The sequence below is a fragment of the Alligator sinensis genome, unplaced genomic scaffold, assembly GCF_000455745.1.
Source record: "Alligator sinensis unplaced genomic scaffold, ASM45574v1 scaffold1264_2, whole genome shotgun sequence".
Classification (NCBI taxonomy): Eukaryota; Metazoa; Chordata; order Crocodylia; family Alligatoridae; genus Alligator; species Alligator sinensis.
Window position 1 is genome coordinate 51973 of NW_005843119.1, and position 17263 is coordinate 69235.

The window sequence follows — 17263 nt, forward strand, 5'->3', positions numbered from 1 at the left end:
CTGTGTGTCCATTTCTTCACCTAGTATTGACCTGGACCTTCATCACTGGCAAAAAATGATCTTATAAAAATTCATGTGGCACACTGCCTACAATTCCATTCTATCTTAGGCATTTACAAGGTTAACTTGTTAGAAGTCACTTGCCAACTTGGACAGGACACATGCAGGTACTGCTTTCTGTAATATCCAGAAAGAATTTACAAGATTTTTTTATTTATTCACAGCATTGTATAGAACAGAGCTGGGGCAAAGCCTGGTCTGCAGGCCAGACTGGACCCACAGTGAACTCCATTTCCCTGCAACCCCTGCCCACATCATTGCAGCTGGTTTCCATGGAGACTCCAAGAGCAGCTGGGTCATGACAGCACGGAGCCAGGATTTCCATGGACACCGGCCCAAGCAGTACTGCTGGGGTGCACAGCTGGGTGGAAAGCTGCTCCAGGGCCAGGGCCAGGATCTTGTGGCCGTAACAGTGCAGGCCAGAGCTGGGGTAGAGGTGCAATCTGCTGCCTGCTTGCCCCGGGCAGGGGCGTGCAAGCAGCAGATCACAGCCCTGCCCCAGCAGGGCATGCAGGCAGCAGATCGCAACTCTGTCCCATCTCTGGACCAACCTGTCACCACCACAAGATCCTGGCCCCAGCCCCAGAGCAGATCCCAGCCCAGCCGCACGCCCTGCCAGCACTGCTTGGGCCAATCTCCATGGAAAGCCCAGCCCTGCGCTGTCACAGCCCTGCTGTTCCTGGGGTCTCCATGGAAACCAGCTGCAGGGTGTACTGGGAAATGGAGTCTGGCCACTGGCCCAATCTGCCATTTTGACAACCCCTAGTATAGAAGCAGCAGGTTTTTTTTTATTGTGTTTGTTTTTTTTAAAAACCCACAAACACATTATCTTAATAATATAAAATGCAATTAAAAAGACTGCAAGAAAAAACTCAACTCAACCCAGCCTAAGAACATCAGAAAATCCTCTTGGAAATTATCCCAAACCTCTCCAGCCTGCTCCTCAATACAGAAGCCTGATGTGAGGGGTGTGGGGGGAGAGAGGTTTGCAAAGTATTCTGACATACAAAATCTGTCAGTCATCGAGAGTTGAGAGGGTTTAACTAGGCTTTTACATCAGGGAGAATCACAGATAAATGTGATCACTCTCCAGTAGCTAGGACCCAAATGATTAACAGGGTTAAGAGATTAAATTCAACACAAATTGTAAGTGGAAAGAACAGGACTGGAACCTCTTAACTTTTTATTTTTTTGTGCATATTTTCATTAAAACCGGTGGAAAGTTCAGGGGAAAGTTAGAGTGCAATTGGTAACTTTCTTCTCTGCTTTTCTTAACTAGTTTCTCCTCCATCTTCCTTTAATTTCCCTTCCTGCATTGTTGTTACTGAATTTTCCTGTCCAAAAAAGGAATATTTCTTAGTATAGTCTGTCAGTGGTATTCATGACATTTTCAGTGTTTTTACTTTTATAAACTGTACTTGGTAATCACTATGTAAGAAAGCACAGTCAATACTCCCTCCAAAAGCCACTACTGTATAAACAGGCAGCTACATTCCTCACTAGTTGAAGTTTTCAAGTGATAGACAACTGTCATCCCATATATAGTACAATCATTATCATCTAATCAAGTAAGGAAGAGCATGGACAACTGTGGATTTGTCAAAAAAGCAAAAGTCTCAACCCCATGGGGGGAAAAAGCTAAAGTTGCTGCTTGGTCACAAAACAGCAGTCTACAAGCTAGGACACAGTGAGGAATACAAATGCATCATAACGATCCACTGAAAAGAGCAGAAAGCTGAATTTATGCTGAACTAGTTACAACAACCGACAGGAGTGAGCCAAAGCTAGTAGACTATCCCCCCAAAAAACCTCACATACACACTAAATACAGAAGTAAAGACAAATTTTTGTGCACCTCAAGAAAGAGCCTTTAAAAAATAATAGCAATCTTCTTTAAGGCGTGCACATTACATCCTTGCAACATCAGGAAAAAAAATAGCACCTTAGCTGAAATGAAGAGCAAGTTTCTTACTGAGAGAACTTGCTGAGATTTTTAGAATACTACAAGTTTAAGTAACTATTACTTTCTTCACTGCCACAAAATTAATGTAGCATTAATTAGGCCTGGGCGAAGCGGCTCATACTCGCTTCGGATTCTAATTCATCCAATTCTGGGGACAGTGATTAGATTCGGTGATTCGAATCACCGTCCCAAATCGATTCAGCCGAATCTGATTCAGAGATCTGACTGCTGCCCAATCTCTGAATCAGCCAGGCCCATCCCCCGCCTGCTCCCCCAGCCTGGTAGTGGCTGCCCCACCCGCCCTAGCTCCTGGCACTTTGGGGAAAAAATCCCAGGCTCACCAGGTCCTGCTTGGTGGGGGGTGATCCCCACGGCCCTGTGCCATGTGGGGGGCTCTTCCATGGGCCCCCCGAAGCTGCTGCAGGAGAGGGGTGTGTGCCCCCCTGCCCTCTACTTACCAGCTCCAAGACTGGCTCCAGCTCCCTGCTGCAGCAGGCGAGGACTGCCCAAATCATTGAAGCTCTCCAAATCTTTTCCGAAGATTTGGAGAGCTTCAAATCTATTTGGACCTTTTTACTGATCCCCGATTCGATTTGGATTTGGAGATTCGGCCACCAAATCGGGCCGAATCTCCTCCGAATCGAATCAGTACCCGAAGTTTCGCACAGCCCTAGTGTTAATGAAGTTTGAGATGAGGCAGCATCTTTTATTGGACCAGCTTTATAACAGCTCTCCCAATTACAAAACTGGTTCAATGAAAGACAGCAGCTTGCTTCACAAATCTTGTTTCTCTCAAAATTAAAGGCAATTTATACTTGGGGTTAGGTTGCTAAGGACTACTAATACACAAGTCAACATTTTTTAAATGATTATTAGATAAAGAAGAAAGTTAAGAGAATAAAATCATAAAGTAACTGTGTAAATCCTACATTTTAATAATCATGCATATCAGCGCTCTCTCTCACTTCCTTTACATGCGCTTGCTCTCTGATATTGCAGACCCTTTTTGGAAAATGGGATTGTGAAGGGTCATCTTTAATTGGTAAGTTTTGTTGGAGCTTGTTAAAATTTAATCCTTCTCTGCAGTACTAGAGGCTAGACAGTTGTTCCCCAGGCTGTATTGGTGCACAGAATTATTCTGGGCCAAGTGCGAGACTCTGCACTTATCTGTTGAATCTCATCTGATTGATAACAGTCCTTTTCTCTAAGTTTATCCAGGTCAGTCTGAATCCTAGCCCCGCCCTCCAAAATGTCTTCAACTTCACCCAACTTGGTGTCATTTGCTAAACATACAATCCCATCTGCCAAATTATTAATAAAGGTGTTAAACAATACTTGACCCAGGACAGACCCCTGGGGAACCCCACTTGAGACTGGTCCAACGTCTAGGTGGGAGGCAATGATGGCTATTTGTTGAGCATGACGATGCAACCAGTTATGTATCCACCTTACAGCACTCTCATCTATTCTGCATTTCCTTAGCTTGTTAATGAAAATGCTGTGTAAGCTTCAAAAGCCTTAAACACATTTCAGCCAGCTATTAACAAGTCACTTAAACATAGTTGATTAGATGAGGTTAAAGGTAATTTATCCTGTTTCTTGCTTTAAATCACTCCACTTGAATATGGCAGGATGTTTCATACCTACATTTGCTACACGATCCTGTTTTCATTTGTTTGTAACTTTCCACACCTTAACCATTTGGCTTGAATCCATATGCTGGGTTTCTGACATATCCTGAAAGTTTCGGCTACAACAAATTAGGGGAAAAAATACAGTTTTGCCCAAGTCAATAGGGATTTATTATTTACGCTCTCTCACAATACAAGAACTAGGGATCACAAAATGTAACTAGTCGTTAGTATTAAACCTACTACTAAAAGGAAGTTCTTGTTCACACAGCGTACAATTAAAGCAAGGACCTTGTTGCTACCAGATGCTGTGGAGGCTTACAGTTTAGCCAGATTCCAAAAAACGGATTTGGACAAATCCTTAGAGGAAAAGATGCATTAGTATCTATTGAGCATGGGAGTTAGGAGCACAGCCTCTGAATCAGAACTTCCTAGACCTTAAACAACGGAGGTTGCAAGTGAGAGGGGAACAGTGGGGAAACACCCTGGTTATACCCTGTTTGCTTTCCCTTTCAACATCCACTCCCTGCTACAGCATGACATAGGAGCCCACCTGGGCTTCCCTGCCCAGAGTCACAGGCCCCACATGCAGCCTTCCAGGTGTTGGCCCAGTACTCAGGGGCTGGAGACTGGGCAAGATGGATCTATGGCCTGATCCAGTAAGTGGCAGATCTTATGTTCAGCAGTTCAGAAATGGTAACCTTAATTTTTGCTACTTCTCAAGGAACAAATTATGACTGTGGAACAAATAAGACTTGTGTCTGTAAGGAGCCTGCTATGTTTGCTGCAGAAGGGGTGAAGGGGTCCACTGAATGCATGGACAAGAAAGGACGGCCTCAGAAGGGAGGCGAATGCTACGCTGGAGAAAAGGAACCGAATCCTTTATCTCTATCAGAATGTCTCCGATTCTGGTGAAGACTTTTCAGCAAAAATTGACAGATGGCCCCTATCATTTGCTTCGCTAGAGCCAGATAAATCAAAGGGCTGTGTTCCCTCTAATAACTGAATGCAAGTATTAAAATGATACCCGATAGCCTCAATCAAGATACAGCACACAAGTCTAGTACCCGCAGCAGAGAAACTACAATCCTATGAGATTCTTCTGCATCCCTTAACATTTTGTCCCTTCTTTTCACAAACCACCACATTTTACTGGAATAAGATATTCAGAAGGAAATTTTTAAACTTTTATTGGCGTCTTCTTCCGATTCTTAGCCCCTGCCTTCATCTTTTGTAGAAGGTAGGGACTTGGACATTCTGCTGATAAAAAGCAGAGGCCCATCAGGAAAACAGGGCCATCCTAGCTAACCTAACCTAAAATACACTAGTACCATCCTCTATACACTCTCTAAAACATATGAATTGGTAGGGAGTCTAGACAGCATCACAACAGGTTTAGAGAGAAGAAAGGGGCAACACAAGCAAACAACTGAAAGACCTACCCTGCTTCAAAGTGGGATGATGCTGTGCAATGACAGACTTCCCCTTGCAAGCATTTGCAGCATATCAAAGCAACAGGGTCTAGCAAGCTTTAGATAAATTTCTTAACATTGTATTTGAATCATGTCTAGATTATGATTTACAGTTAAGGTTATAGCTTGATTATACTCGCTTTCTTGACTCTAGATCAGTAGGCAGATGTGCACACTAGCCCCACACCCTTCCTAAGTACCACCCCAATTCCTTTCGCCTGCTCAGCCTTCTGCTCCCTGTCCCATCTCCTGCTCAGAGATGGAAAGTTCAGTCAAGAACCAGACTGTAAATCAGTCCATATTTTCCAGGACACTATTGTGGATGCCCTTTACGCATCAATTCAGTTAACCAACTTCTCTTTTCACAGAGCCTTAGATTCAAATACATGGCTAGGAATAAGTCTGCTGCCAGTTACCTTCTGGCCAAAGGCAGAAATGAGGGAACTAATTTATCCTGGAGTAGGATGCTGTCAATGCATGACAACCTTGGCACAAGAAACAGGAATAAAAATCAGTTATAACTACACTTCAAAGAAGCTGGCTGAGGAGATACATTGGGCTAAAAACATCTTAATTATTATTATTACTACTACTACTACTACTACAGGTGTGATATTTTAGGGCAGCAATTTTGGGCCCTTAGCTCCCCCCTGCTGACCTCTCTCTAGGTTTCCCCCCTACCCTCGTACCCAAGTTCCAGATCAATGACAAGGAGTGGAGAGGGGAAAAAACAGGACAGTAAATAAGACCAAGTATTTTAATGGCTGCCTATGCAGTAATATGCAGATTTCAACTGGCAAACATACAAAGAACAATTCATAAATCATTAACTATATCAAGCAATACTTATTTACAGGCAAGTCGAATGAATTAGCATTTTTTAAATCCATAATGCAAATGCTTAGCACTAACTGTATTTGCTTTCAGGAAAACAGAACAGTAAAACAATTTTCAAAAAGCAAGGCATAAACTATACACTATTTTTAAATTAGTGTAGAATACATAAACATGCTTTGCAAAAGCATTGCCAACAGGAACAGCATTGCCAATGCATTCTGGAAATACCTGTAATACAAATTCTAACATAAAAGCCAATTAATTCATTTTTCCCCCTACTTTGAAAAATAATGCAAGAAAACTTTTTACTATACAAATCCTTCAGGTGATCAAGAAGGTTCTGTGGGAAGGCAAGCTACTCCTTGCTTCCACACCAGTAGTTTGGTGTTAGCAAACACCTGAGAAGTTCAGCTACAAATGGAGCTGGCTTTCATCCAAATACGTGAAACATCTGTTCCCTTTCCACTCTGGCAAATGCAGAATATCGCTTTAGTACAAAGTGATCACTGCCTAAATAATGCAGAATATTCACCGCTTCCCTCAACTCCCCATTTTCACTTGATAACTGGCAGTAAAAATATAACCTAACATTAATACTGAAAAGTAACAAAGCCTAATGTTACAAAGACTACTAACAAAGGTGGAAATGAAGTCCTCTGCCTTACCACACTGAAACCAGAAAACACAAAAGGCCCAAGTTAAGTTTGGTGTGTAAAACTAGAAGCCACCATGTTTCTGGACAATAAGAGAAAATGCGATGTCATTGAAAGGATGCCAACTTATTCCTTCTCCTCCACCAGTGCTTCAAGTGCCCTCTATTTCCTCAGAGGATACCTCAACTCCTACTCCAAGAAACAAATCAGTGAAAGCCATAGAAATAATGAATAATCTCTTTAACAGAATGGAATCGGGGAAAACCTAGTACAAAAAACGCAAAGAAAAATAGTCTAGCTGCTGGAGCTAAAATGTTATATATAGAGATACAGATAAACCTTTGAAGAGCCGAAGGGAGAGGGTTACTACTAGAAAAGCCACCAAAATTTACTGATTACGCCTCATATTAAAAAAAATAAAAAATAAAAAACAAAAATCAGGAAAGAGCCAGATCAATAGGGATCCATAATTTTTTTTCAGAAAGAATGAACAACCATTCTAATTACTATGGTTACACTTTGCTCCAATAGTTTCATTCCCAGGATATCATTTCATAGCTGCAATGCAATTCACATTTCTGAACACAACTTGGAAGCAGTGAAAACCAACAGCCCATTGTACTTTACCGCTACAAACAAGAAAGATCACCATGAGGCTGATGAATATTCTCATTATTGCAAGTTATATATAACTATGAGTATATTTATTTTACTTTGTGATATATTATTAACTGTTTCTTGGTGACTGAAAATATCTGTGTGTAGTTACAACATGCATTTTTGCTGAATGAGTTCTGTGTCTCAAGCGAAGCAGCAAGAACAGTTCAGTGGTGCTACTACTCCACTTGTCCGAGCATGGAAAGTGTAACTGTCCGTATACCTGCAATATGTGTTTCGTTTGCAACATTACTGCCAGCGGTAATGGATGTGATCAAGGGACAAATCTGGTCACATTTCTAAAAAAAAGATGGTTACTCACATGGAATCAAAATTCTGCAAAATGACTGTGCAACATGTATACTCTTGAGGTACCATTGGAGTAACCTGGACACAGCAACTTTTATGGGAATGCTTATATCTATCCCCCTACACCAGTGATTCTGACCAGAGTGTAAAAAAGCTGAGAACGCATGACATCAACTATATGAGTTTCCTTCCTCCCCTCCCTCAAGACCAGAGTTGTAACAAGGGCTCCAAATTGGATGGAAGTGGGTGCAGGCAGTGTAAATGTGCAAAATCATTCAGTTACAAATAACATTTACTTCTTTAAACACCCTCCATACGTTCCCATTCTTGGGCATCTAGAAAGCAATACATTTTCCTCCAGACAGATATAAGAAGGTTTAGTTAATGTAGATTATAATTCTACTTTACCAGATTGTTTTATATAAATAAATGCCTGATCTAAAGCGAAAGGTCTTATGAAGCCATGACTCGCACTCCAAGCACCACTTTACAGAATGTGTCTAAAAAGACAAGAGAAGCTTTTCCTTTAGTCCAATGCACTATAAACACTTCTGGGGGCAGGGACAAGGGGGCCAGGAGAGTATTTATACCACTGTTCATTGCAGAGTCTAACCCACTTAGAAAGACAACTGCCTGCCCTTTACTCTACCCAGGAGAGACTCTTGAGGGTTTTATTTATTCTTTAGGCTTAACCATAATAGAAGCTAATGCTCTCAGCTAACATACTAGTTCACGTGAATCCAAAGTACGTCGCTGAACTTCCCCTAAATTATGATGAAACCTAGAGAAAAATTATTGGAAACTTTACGGAATGCTGAAGATGAAATGCCATTAGTATCCTGAAGAAAAAAAAATTCAGGTGCAACTGAAGAAATGCTTCATATTTCTGAAATGCTTTAAGGGGAGGGACACGGAGGTGATAATCGTGAGAGCCTGCACCTCACTTGCCCTTCTAACAGATGTAAGTGTCAAAGTAACTGAAAGATAAAACAATACCCTCCCATAGGTTTGAGGGAAGGTTTCATGACCTTATGATCTGAACTAACACCAAACTGAAGTCCTACACAGGCAGTCTCTAACCAGAAGGCTGACTTTCATCAACTCCTTCAAAAATCTTTTTACTACAACATGGCAGAATACAGTCTGTCATCCAATTAACCTGCGATGAACCAAGAAAGATCCAAGATGCACTTTTACCAAAAATATGGATAGCCCCAAAGATTTCAAATGAAGAATGCAGGCATGGACAGAATAAAAGCTAAAATTAGGCCTATATGCTATTGCTAGTTGCCTACAAAAAGAACCTTTGCCACTTAAAACGCAGGTAAGTTGACTGTTTCTTGGAGTTCATCAGAATTTCCTATACTTTTTCTGAACAGGACAGTTCTAAAATCCCAAGGCCCAAGTCAAGTGGACAGAATGCATTGAAAAGGCAAATCTTTCCAAGTCAATAGGCTTGGCCTTGAGGGAAGGCAGACAAGTCCTTTGTAAAAGCTGCAGTAAATCTAGAGCTGAAAATCACTATCCTGTAACCCAGGCCAGGGCAATCAGAATAACCTTGACTTTGTAGTGCTCGATTTTTCTAAGAAAACTGTGGACTAAATCTCAGAAGAGACCTATTCTCTAGTTGAGAAAAAATAGATCCAAGATAAGCTGGCTGACTTTCTTTTCTGGAGCAAATCCCCTGACATCTGGAAATGCATCTTTGCTGCAGATACACCCATCTCCAGATAACCTTCCAGAGAGAAAATGTTTTACACTAGTACACACCTGCTCAGTACACACCATGGATCTGCTCAGCTAGTCTGCCAGGCAAAATGCTAGGCAATAAACCTGGCATAGTATGTACTATTCCTGTAGGGCTACACTCTCTGTACAAGGTGGCTGAAAGTTGTTCCATTCTGACTGTTCACAAAACACAACTACTGGTAATTACTTGAACCTCCTTGCCATGCTCTTCAAAGAGAATTGGCTTGAAGACCCAAGACATTGATTTAAACTCTAGAATAGTAATACAGAGTATATTCTTTTAAAACCTGCACTCACTAACTCAACAGTCAGATTTTTCAGGTGAGTTTCACACAACCCACACTAGAAGTGTTGGCAGTAATATGGCTAACAGATCCAGGCAACTGAGTGGAGTATCTCTGTGCATGCAACTAGGCTGAGGGATACAAATCCATTACTGCATGGTATCAAGTTCATAAGCATGTAATTTTATATTTAGCAAGACACTATATGCCAACCAATGCTGTACGGGACTCATCTTTAAATATGCATAGATTAATATGCAAGACAAAAGGTCTATCAGGTTCAGGAAGAAATCAGTGTTTGACTTAAGTTCTCCTGTAATACTTCTAGTACTGCATGGATTTTCAGATATCTTTTTTCCAGAAGGAAAGCTCTGGCTTTCAAAGAGTGCCAACTCGGATGATATCCTATAGGGCAATTCTGAATTGCATGCCATTTGTGAAGCTGATTCTGAAGTGGGCATGTATATTTTTGACAGTTTGTGTTCTGTCCTTCTGTGATGCCCTGATGAGACAATCCTCCAAAACCAGGGTGACAGACTGCTACAATCAAAAAGTACTTTGTGAATACTCGTGGTACTTTGGAGGGCTAAATGAGAGGGTTGTATATTGACAATGATCTCTTCTCACAACAAAGCACAGGAATTTGCAGTGCAATGATCTTACCGAGATGAGTTACAAATCAAGCTGCAAACCAATCCTGGATGAATAAAGACTAGTTGATTCAATCTAAAGGCGAGTAGGCTTAACTTCAACACTGCTGGAAGAATGGAACTTCTAAAGGTCTAAAGCAAGTTGAAAAGTATCTGAATAAAACCCCTTTCTCTAAAATTCTTTAGGGAACTCTCGCTCTCTAGCATCCAACTTTAGTGATAAGATTCTGATTTTAGCAAATTCCATCAAGGGATCATTTAAGAAAGAGAGAATGAACAGGTTGATAGACAAATACTCAAAATATAGCAGTCTTCAGTGCTAGTACTCTAGTATTCAAAACCAGCCTAGAGAAAGCGGATATAGCTGAAAGATGTTAAAATTAGTTTGTAAAGTATGCACTTCTTCCAATGTTGAGTACATGGCTGTTTGCTGGTATTTCTTTGAAAGGAACAAGAAATAAATGCAGTCTCTGATAACAGAAGGTTGATGATGCAGCCTTTTTTCTCAGCACAGCAAAATCCTTAGAGATCCATCTACCCAATAACATTATTTTTGCAGCTGATCTGTTTTTAGAATAAAATTCCTTCACCATCAAATAGAAAACCATCTACCTAGGTTCTTCCTTCTGAAAGGAAGACCAGGCAAACTTATAAGCAAGTAGCAAAGCAGCAACTACTGAGAATACATTTCTAGATGCTGCATTAGAATGTCTAGTGTGGCAGAGAACCTCTTACCAGCTCATCCAGTTCATCTAATTTATTGCTGTCTGACAAGACATGGACTGCACGTAATCCTTTGAACAGCAACCACCATCACTAAGTAAGCCTAGAGCAGGATAGGTTTAGAAAGCCCTCAGGAGGCAGTTGCTACTTTCTGGCTTTTTCCCCCCCCAATAGGAATGGCCTGTATGCGCTGTACTTTAGAATTGCCAGGTCTTTTTGTTGGCCTTAATAAGGGCCATTCTGGTTTCACCCTCCTAGAGGGTGAAACCAGAATGTCAAAACATATTTGCATAGTTTCCTATACATACTTGAAATTTAAGATATCAGCATTGTCAAGAAAAATAAATTGGAGCAAATCTTCTGGATGATGGGAAAATGACTATTCCTCTGCATGACATTTTTATCATTGATTTGACATTTTTATCTACATCAGGGCTGTCCAACTGGTGGACTGCTAGCAGCTAATTTGCAGCCCTTGACCTCTCCCCAGAAGCTGCTGCTTCTCACATCACTGACTGCAGCAGCAGCTAGGGTTCTTCCTCCAATTTTCACTTCCTACAACTGTCCGAAGACTTGGAGTGGCATAGCACAGCCCACAGTGCAGCCAAGGTCTCTACTTGAGCCACAGACCCAGGGGCGGGGGGCAGGTTGGGCAGCAGGCGGAGGGATTTGGAAACTGCTCTCAGCTCATGCTGATGTGGCTCATCTGACCTGAGGCTCTGGATGGTGCAACCCAAGGCTGCTTAGAAGCTGGACAGCCCCAATCTACATCAAAATAGTCAACAGACTTAGTTCTAGAGCAGTTATTCTCCACCAGGGTGCCATAGCACTCTGAGGTGTCTCAAGATCCTTGTAAGGGTGCCACAGGGTGCTAACAATACTAGCACTATTAGTTGTGCAAGCACAATTCACAAGATAAAACCAGAGATTTCAAATAGGAATCCATAATGTCACAAACATTCTGTCCTGTTGTGGTCTTTCTGAGCTCTTTGCAACAGAAGAATTGCTCTACTATTTTTCTGTAGTCAAGTGAAAATTAAGGGAGGGCTGGTACTTTCTGAGGGGTGCCTCAAATCTAAAAAAGGTTGAGAACCACCATTCTAGAGACAGGAACAGATCAGAACAATCCAATGCAGAATATATCCACAAACCCTTTGAAGCTGCTATTCCTCAGTCGTCTTAAAGTTTGGGTAATACATAGACAAAGACCAGTGCATCCACATTGTCCAAAGTGGTACCTTCTAGTTTTACTATTACCTCACAGAGATATTCAATGGTTAAGGGAGGGTGGTTTCATAATCTGAACGGAAGGAACAGTCTCAACGATGACTGCAAGGGCGTTTTATATATGCTCTCTCAAAGAAAATAAATCAAACCAGTTGTGGCCTGATTGCATATAAAAGCCTCAATCCGAGGACCAATCTAATTAACTTTTTAAGGATGGTAACAGTTTGAATAAGCAAGAAGTTATGAAGGCCACAACATTTTCCCAGGGAATCCATATTTAATCTTAGGAGGCTTGTACAACTGGGAAAATAGTTATAGCTTTCTAAGAGATGCAAGAGGTTGGTGGGAAGGGTTGTTTTTGGTGGTATCTTTTATTGGAGAAACTGTACATTTGAGAGAGAGGCTGGACAAGCTTTCAAGCACAAAGTACCTGTCAGCAAGTCTGGACAGTCGGTTCAAGAAAAGAGATTACATAGACAGCCTTGCCTCATACATTTTCTGAACTATCATGGCTACAACAATGCTCTAACCCTACTTTAGTTTTGCATTGTTTTCTTCTTCCTTCCTAAAGGTGCACACACAGATACGTGCGATCAACCTTGATTCAGCTTCACATGATGAACCTAGGTCCAGCACAACCATTACTCCAACTATTAGATGCACTACCTGCTAGTCTGGTACTAGAACCAATGGGTGAGATCAGGCCACGACCTGGATTTTTCTTAAAAGGTTGCCCTCAGTACCATCCTTTGTTTTGGCTCCAACTTCAGAGGTCAGAGCATTCCAAGAATGCTCGTGTATTTCAGCATGTAGTACAGAAAGAGCCAAATCTTAAGCATCAACTCTTTCAGCAGAGGTAAACACCTACCAAGCTAACCATTTCTATTCAGACCTGATGCTTGTACATTCATAGACACTGGCAGCTTCGGATTGCTTCCAGTCAAGGAAATGGACACCTGCTCCAAGGCTCTGCCAGGCTTTCTACATCACTAAGTGGTCAGAACTGAGACTGATCTCCCAGCAATTATGGACCCGTATACACTGGCGCCAAATGTTTTAGCTCACGGGCAGGCAAAATACGGCCCATGGGCCAGATCTGACCTGCCAAACACTCATCTGGCCCACAGGGCCCCCCAACAAATTGTGTCCCACCCAGCCCTTCCACCCACGAGGGTGGGAACGAGGCACTCACATGTACACGCAGCCCCAAAAACATACCGTATTGCTTGGCTGGTTAAGGGTGGGACTTCCACTCCCAAGATGGCAACAAGAGGGTGGGGCAACTGTCAAGAGGTGGGACTACCCATGCAGCCCTTGACAGCTCACCAAAACTCGTGAAGCAGCCCTCCACCTGAAATAATTGCCTGCCCCTGCTTTAGCTGCTAATGCTTGCTACAACAGCTTGACTTGGAAACTATACTGATTCTCCTTTCCAGCCCTGGGTAAGAAAGGCTGCATAAACAGCAGTAAGATCTTTCCCCAAGAAGGCCAAATGTAAATGTGCTCCCAAGTCAAAAACAAAAAAACAAAAAAATTAAATGAAAGGCAAGAGGCATGACTCCAGAAGCCAAATTCCGTAGCTTTCAGTTTGAGCACGAGAAACCAAAATGTTGGTCTAGGTACTAAAACCCTCATTTTTCCTTTCCCCCCCCCACTAAAATGCTATATTAAGAAGGTGACAGCAGTCCTGGGAATGAACAGTTCCCATAAATCCAGCTTGGAAACTGGGTAAGGTTTATTATTCTGTTACTTTCACATTTAGAAGAAACATAGTTGGTCAACTCCAAATGTTCAGCTATATAAAGAGAGGGGGCACAAGAGACCTCTAACAGACTGTATTTGGCAGCCAGATAGTCCCACTAATCCAAGTTGTGTTGTCAGCAGATCCCAAGCTCAGAACTGTGCAGAGGCTCCTCAATGAAAAAATACATATTAACAATTCATAGGTATGGTTACATTGTGCCCACTCCAAAGAGTATTGCCATCTCCTAAAAATATGAAACCCAAATACTCCTTAACAAAATCTACTGAGTAATTGACAATCTATTCCCCCATCCATCAAAAAATCACCACTGAACTCCTCATACAAATCAACAAGGTAAGAACCAAGAGTCAATTCCCATAGGGCATGTGATGCTAACCTAGAAACAATCAGGCTATTTTAAGATGATCTAAAATTGTCTTGATGGGGCATTTGTATCTGCCAAACACTGTGGTGAGAAAGGCTCCCATTATTTTCACAAATGTTATGATGCAAGAAGCATGCTCTGATCATAACAGCACTGCAACAAAGGGTCATTATGATTAACTAAGTCTTCTATTATGCCTTGAGCCTTCTAGGAGTTTATTCAATCCGTCTGCTAAACTTGCAGTTAAAATGTCTTCTGCTTGGCTGTTTTAAGGGAGGGTAAGTCCTTGTGACCCAGGGAAACAACAGTAGAAAGAGTCTAATTGATATACTTATATTTTTCTGGAAAAGGGCTCTTACCTAGCTACTGTTATGTACTCCCACTTTTCTAAACATCCATACACTTTGCCAGCACTTCCAATATTTATGCTCATAAAAGGAATGTGATTTAGGCCTCTGTGGGCCATTGACATTTTAGTAGTAGCAGCACTTCCTGCTAATTTACTCACTTGCACATTATAAAGGAAAGATTGTAGGCATAATCCTTCTAAGTAATGTGTGTCCAACCTAAAAATCTCAATTACTGAGATTCCTTGATTTCAAGGACCTCAGACACCCTCACAATACTCATCTACAGCACATTTATAGCCAGGAACACCCACACACCCCTATCAATCTCAAATTTATTCCCAACAAATTAACACCAAAAGATGACTGCTTTATACCTGGTGCCACTAGACCGGGGTGCTAAATCTTGTTGCTGGGGCCTACAGACCTAGCATGCATTTCTCACACAACTTTAAAAAGGTGTCATTCTTCAAAATGAAGTCTGTTCACTCATAATCATCCCAGATCTCCAAATCAGTATGCTAGTAATCCTACTGCCATGTAGTTGCCGGCCTTGCCCAGAACATCCACTGACTCTACTGCATTTCATTAGCCATTAACAACAGGATCCAAGTACATGCATAACTGAGCATTCACATTCAAAACTCATTCACCACCAACTCATACTGCACCAATGAACTGTACTAGTTGCTTCTAAAACAACGTTCTCAACCTTTTTAGACTCAAGACACACCTCAGAAAATGCCAGCTCTTAGTTCCCACCTTTTTTTTTTCTGACCATACAGAAAAATAATAGAGCAATTCTTTTGTTGCAAAGAACTCAAAAAGACCACAACAGGTCAGAATGTTTTTAATACTACAGATTCTTATATGAAATCTCTGGGTTTATCTTGTGAATTGTGTTTACACAACCAAACAGCACTAGTATTGTGTGGCACCCTTGCAAGGATCTCAAGGCATCCCAGGCTCTGTGGCACTCTGGTTGAGAATCAGTGCTCTAGAACATCTGCAGCCTAGTTAGTGCAGGTTCTCAGATAACTCACCAAGAGCTATAAATAGCTATAGAAAGAAAAAAATGCTGCTTCTCATGATGTTTGTGCAAGGAATCTATGATCACAGACAACATATGGATGTATACAGTACAGCCTTGCAGTCTGGTGCATTCCCCGGATCACTAACGGACATTGTGAGATAATGTCAACTTGCCACCTACAGTTGCCAAATGAACTAATGAGAACATGTGATGCAAGACCATGCAAAATTATCTTGGCTTGGGAATGCCAGGATACTGTCCTTAATGCAAGTGAGAGGTATAACAATGTAGATACAAGAAGGCTAAACAAACCTTCAGCACAGGTGAATACCAAGTCTAACTGTAAATCATCATATTATCTTTAATTAAAGCACAACATTTGAGTTTAGAATTGAGTTAACTCTATAGCCTAGACAAGGCTTTATGCTCAACAGCTACCTCATGGCAGCTTTTGAGAATGGAAATAGCAAGATGTTACTTATAGACTCAGTTATTCCTGCCTTTCCCAAATTTGGGGATGGAACCTAACAGAAAGACATGAAGCTCTTCTTTAGAACACGGTTAAAACACGTTTTTATACTGAAATTAAATTCAACTCAAACTAGTTCACACACAACCAACCATACTGAAGTTCTGCACTTTATTCAGAAGGGTGGATAAAGGGATACCTGCAGTACAGGTGCGTAACAAGAGATGGGGAGGGAAGAAATCCTCTCGGTAACAGGCTGATGGACAGGAGACACTAGTGATGCTAGGTTATCTCAGAGTAAAAACAGTAGTTGAAAACAGTCAGTTACCCTGCCTCGCTGACCCACCCCTCCACTCCCTGCCCTTCATCCCTAAACTGTGAATGTACCTACCACCAGGTCAGCACACCAGGTTTACCTACAGAGACCATGTGACACTCCTGCTGCTGCAGGCCCCTTCACCACTCTTAGATCAAAGTTGCAGGCCATAATGTAGACTCTTCTCTTTACAGAGCACACAGCCAACACTGGCTTCCATCTATGCCTCCCTGGTTACAGGGCTAGGCCTGCCACTGTGACACCTCTATTTGTAAAGCCAAAAGGATTCCCTTCCCGCCCCCCTCAATGCCACCCCTCCTCCCCAAGCCACTACAGCTCCTCATCTCCCCATGCCCCTAGGTCAGGGCATTGCTACACACTTCTTCCCAGGCAGTGTCAGTACCACTTCTCCCTAAACCCTGCTATTCAACCCTCACTTCCCAGACCAAGGCCCAGCCACTTGATGCCCAAATCCCCCTGGCTCTCAACTCCCAGCTTAGCTCAACCCCGGGCCTCTTACTACTACTGCGATTACTAGTGGTGTGCTACCCTCCCACCTCTGTGCATCCGGCCGTTGCCCACCACTGTTCTAGTTCCCAGAACTGCCCCCGCTTCCTGCCAGGTCAGGGCCACTTGCCTCAGGCTGCTGGTACCAGCCCCCAGGACGCAGCTTCCCTACCTCCTGTAGGAAAGGGCTACTCCTGGATTTGATTTCAGAAGGGTGGGAGGGTAGGGGGCTGCGACCCGCGACCCC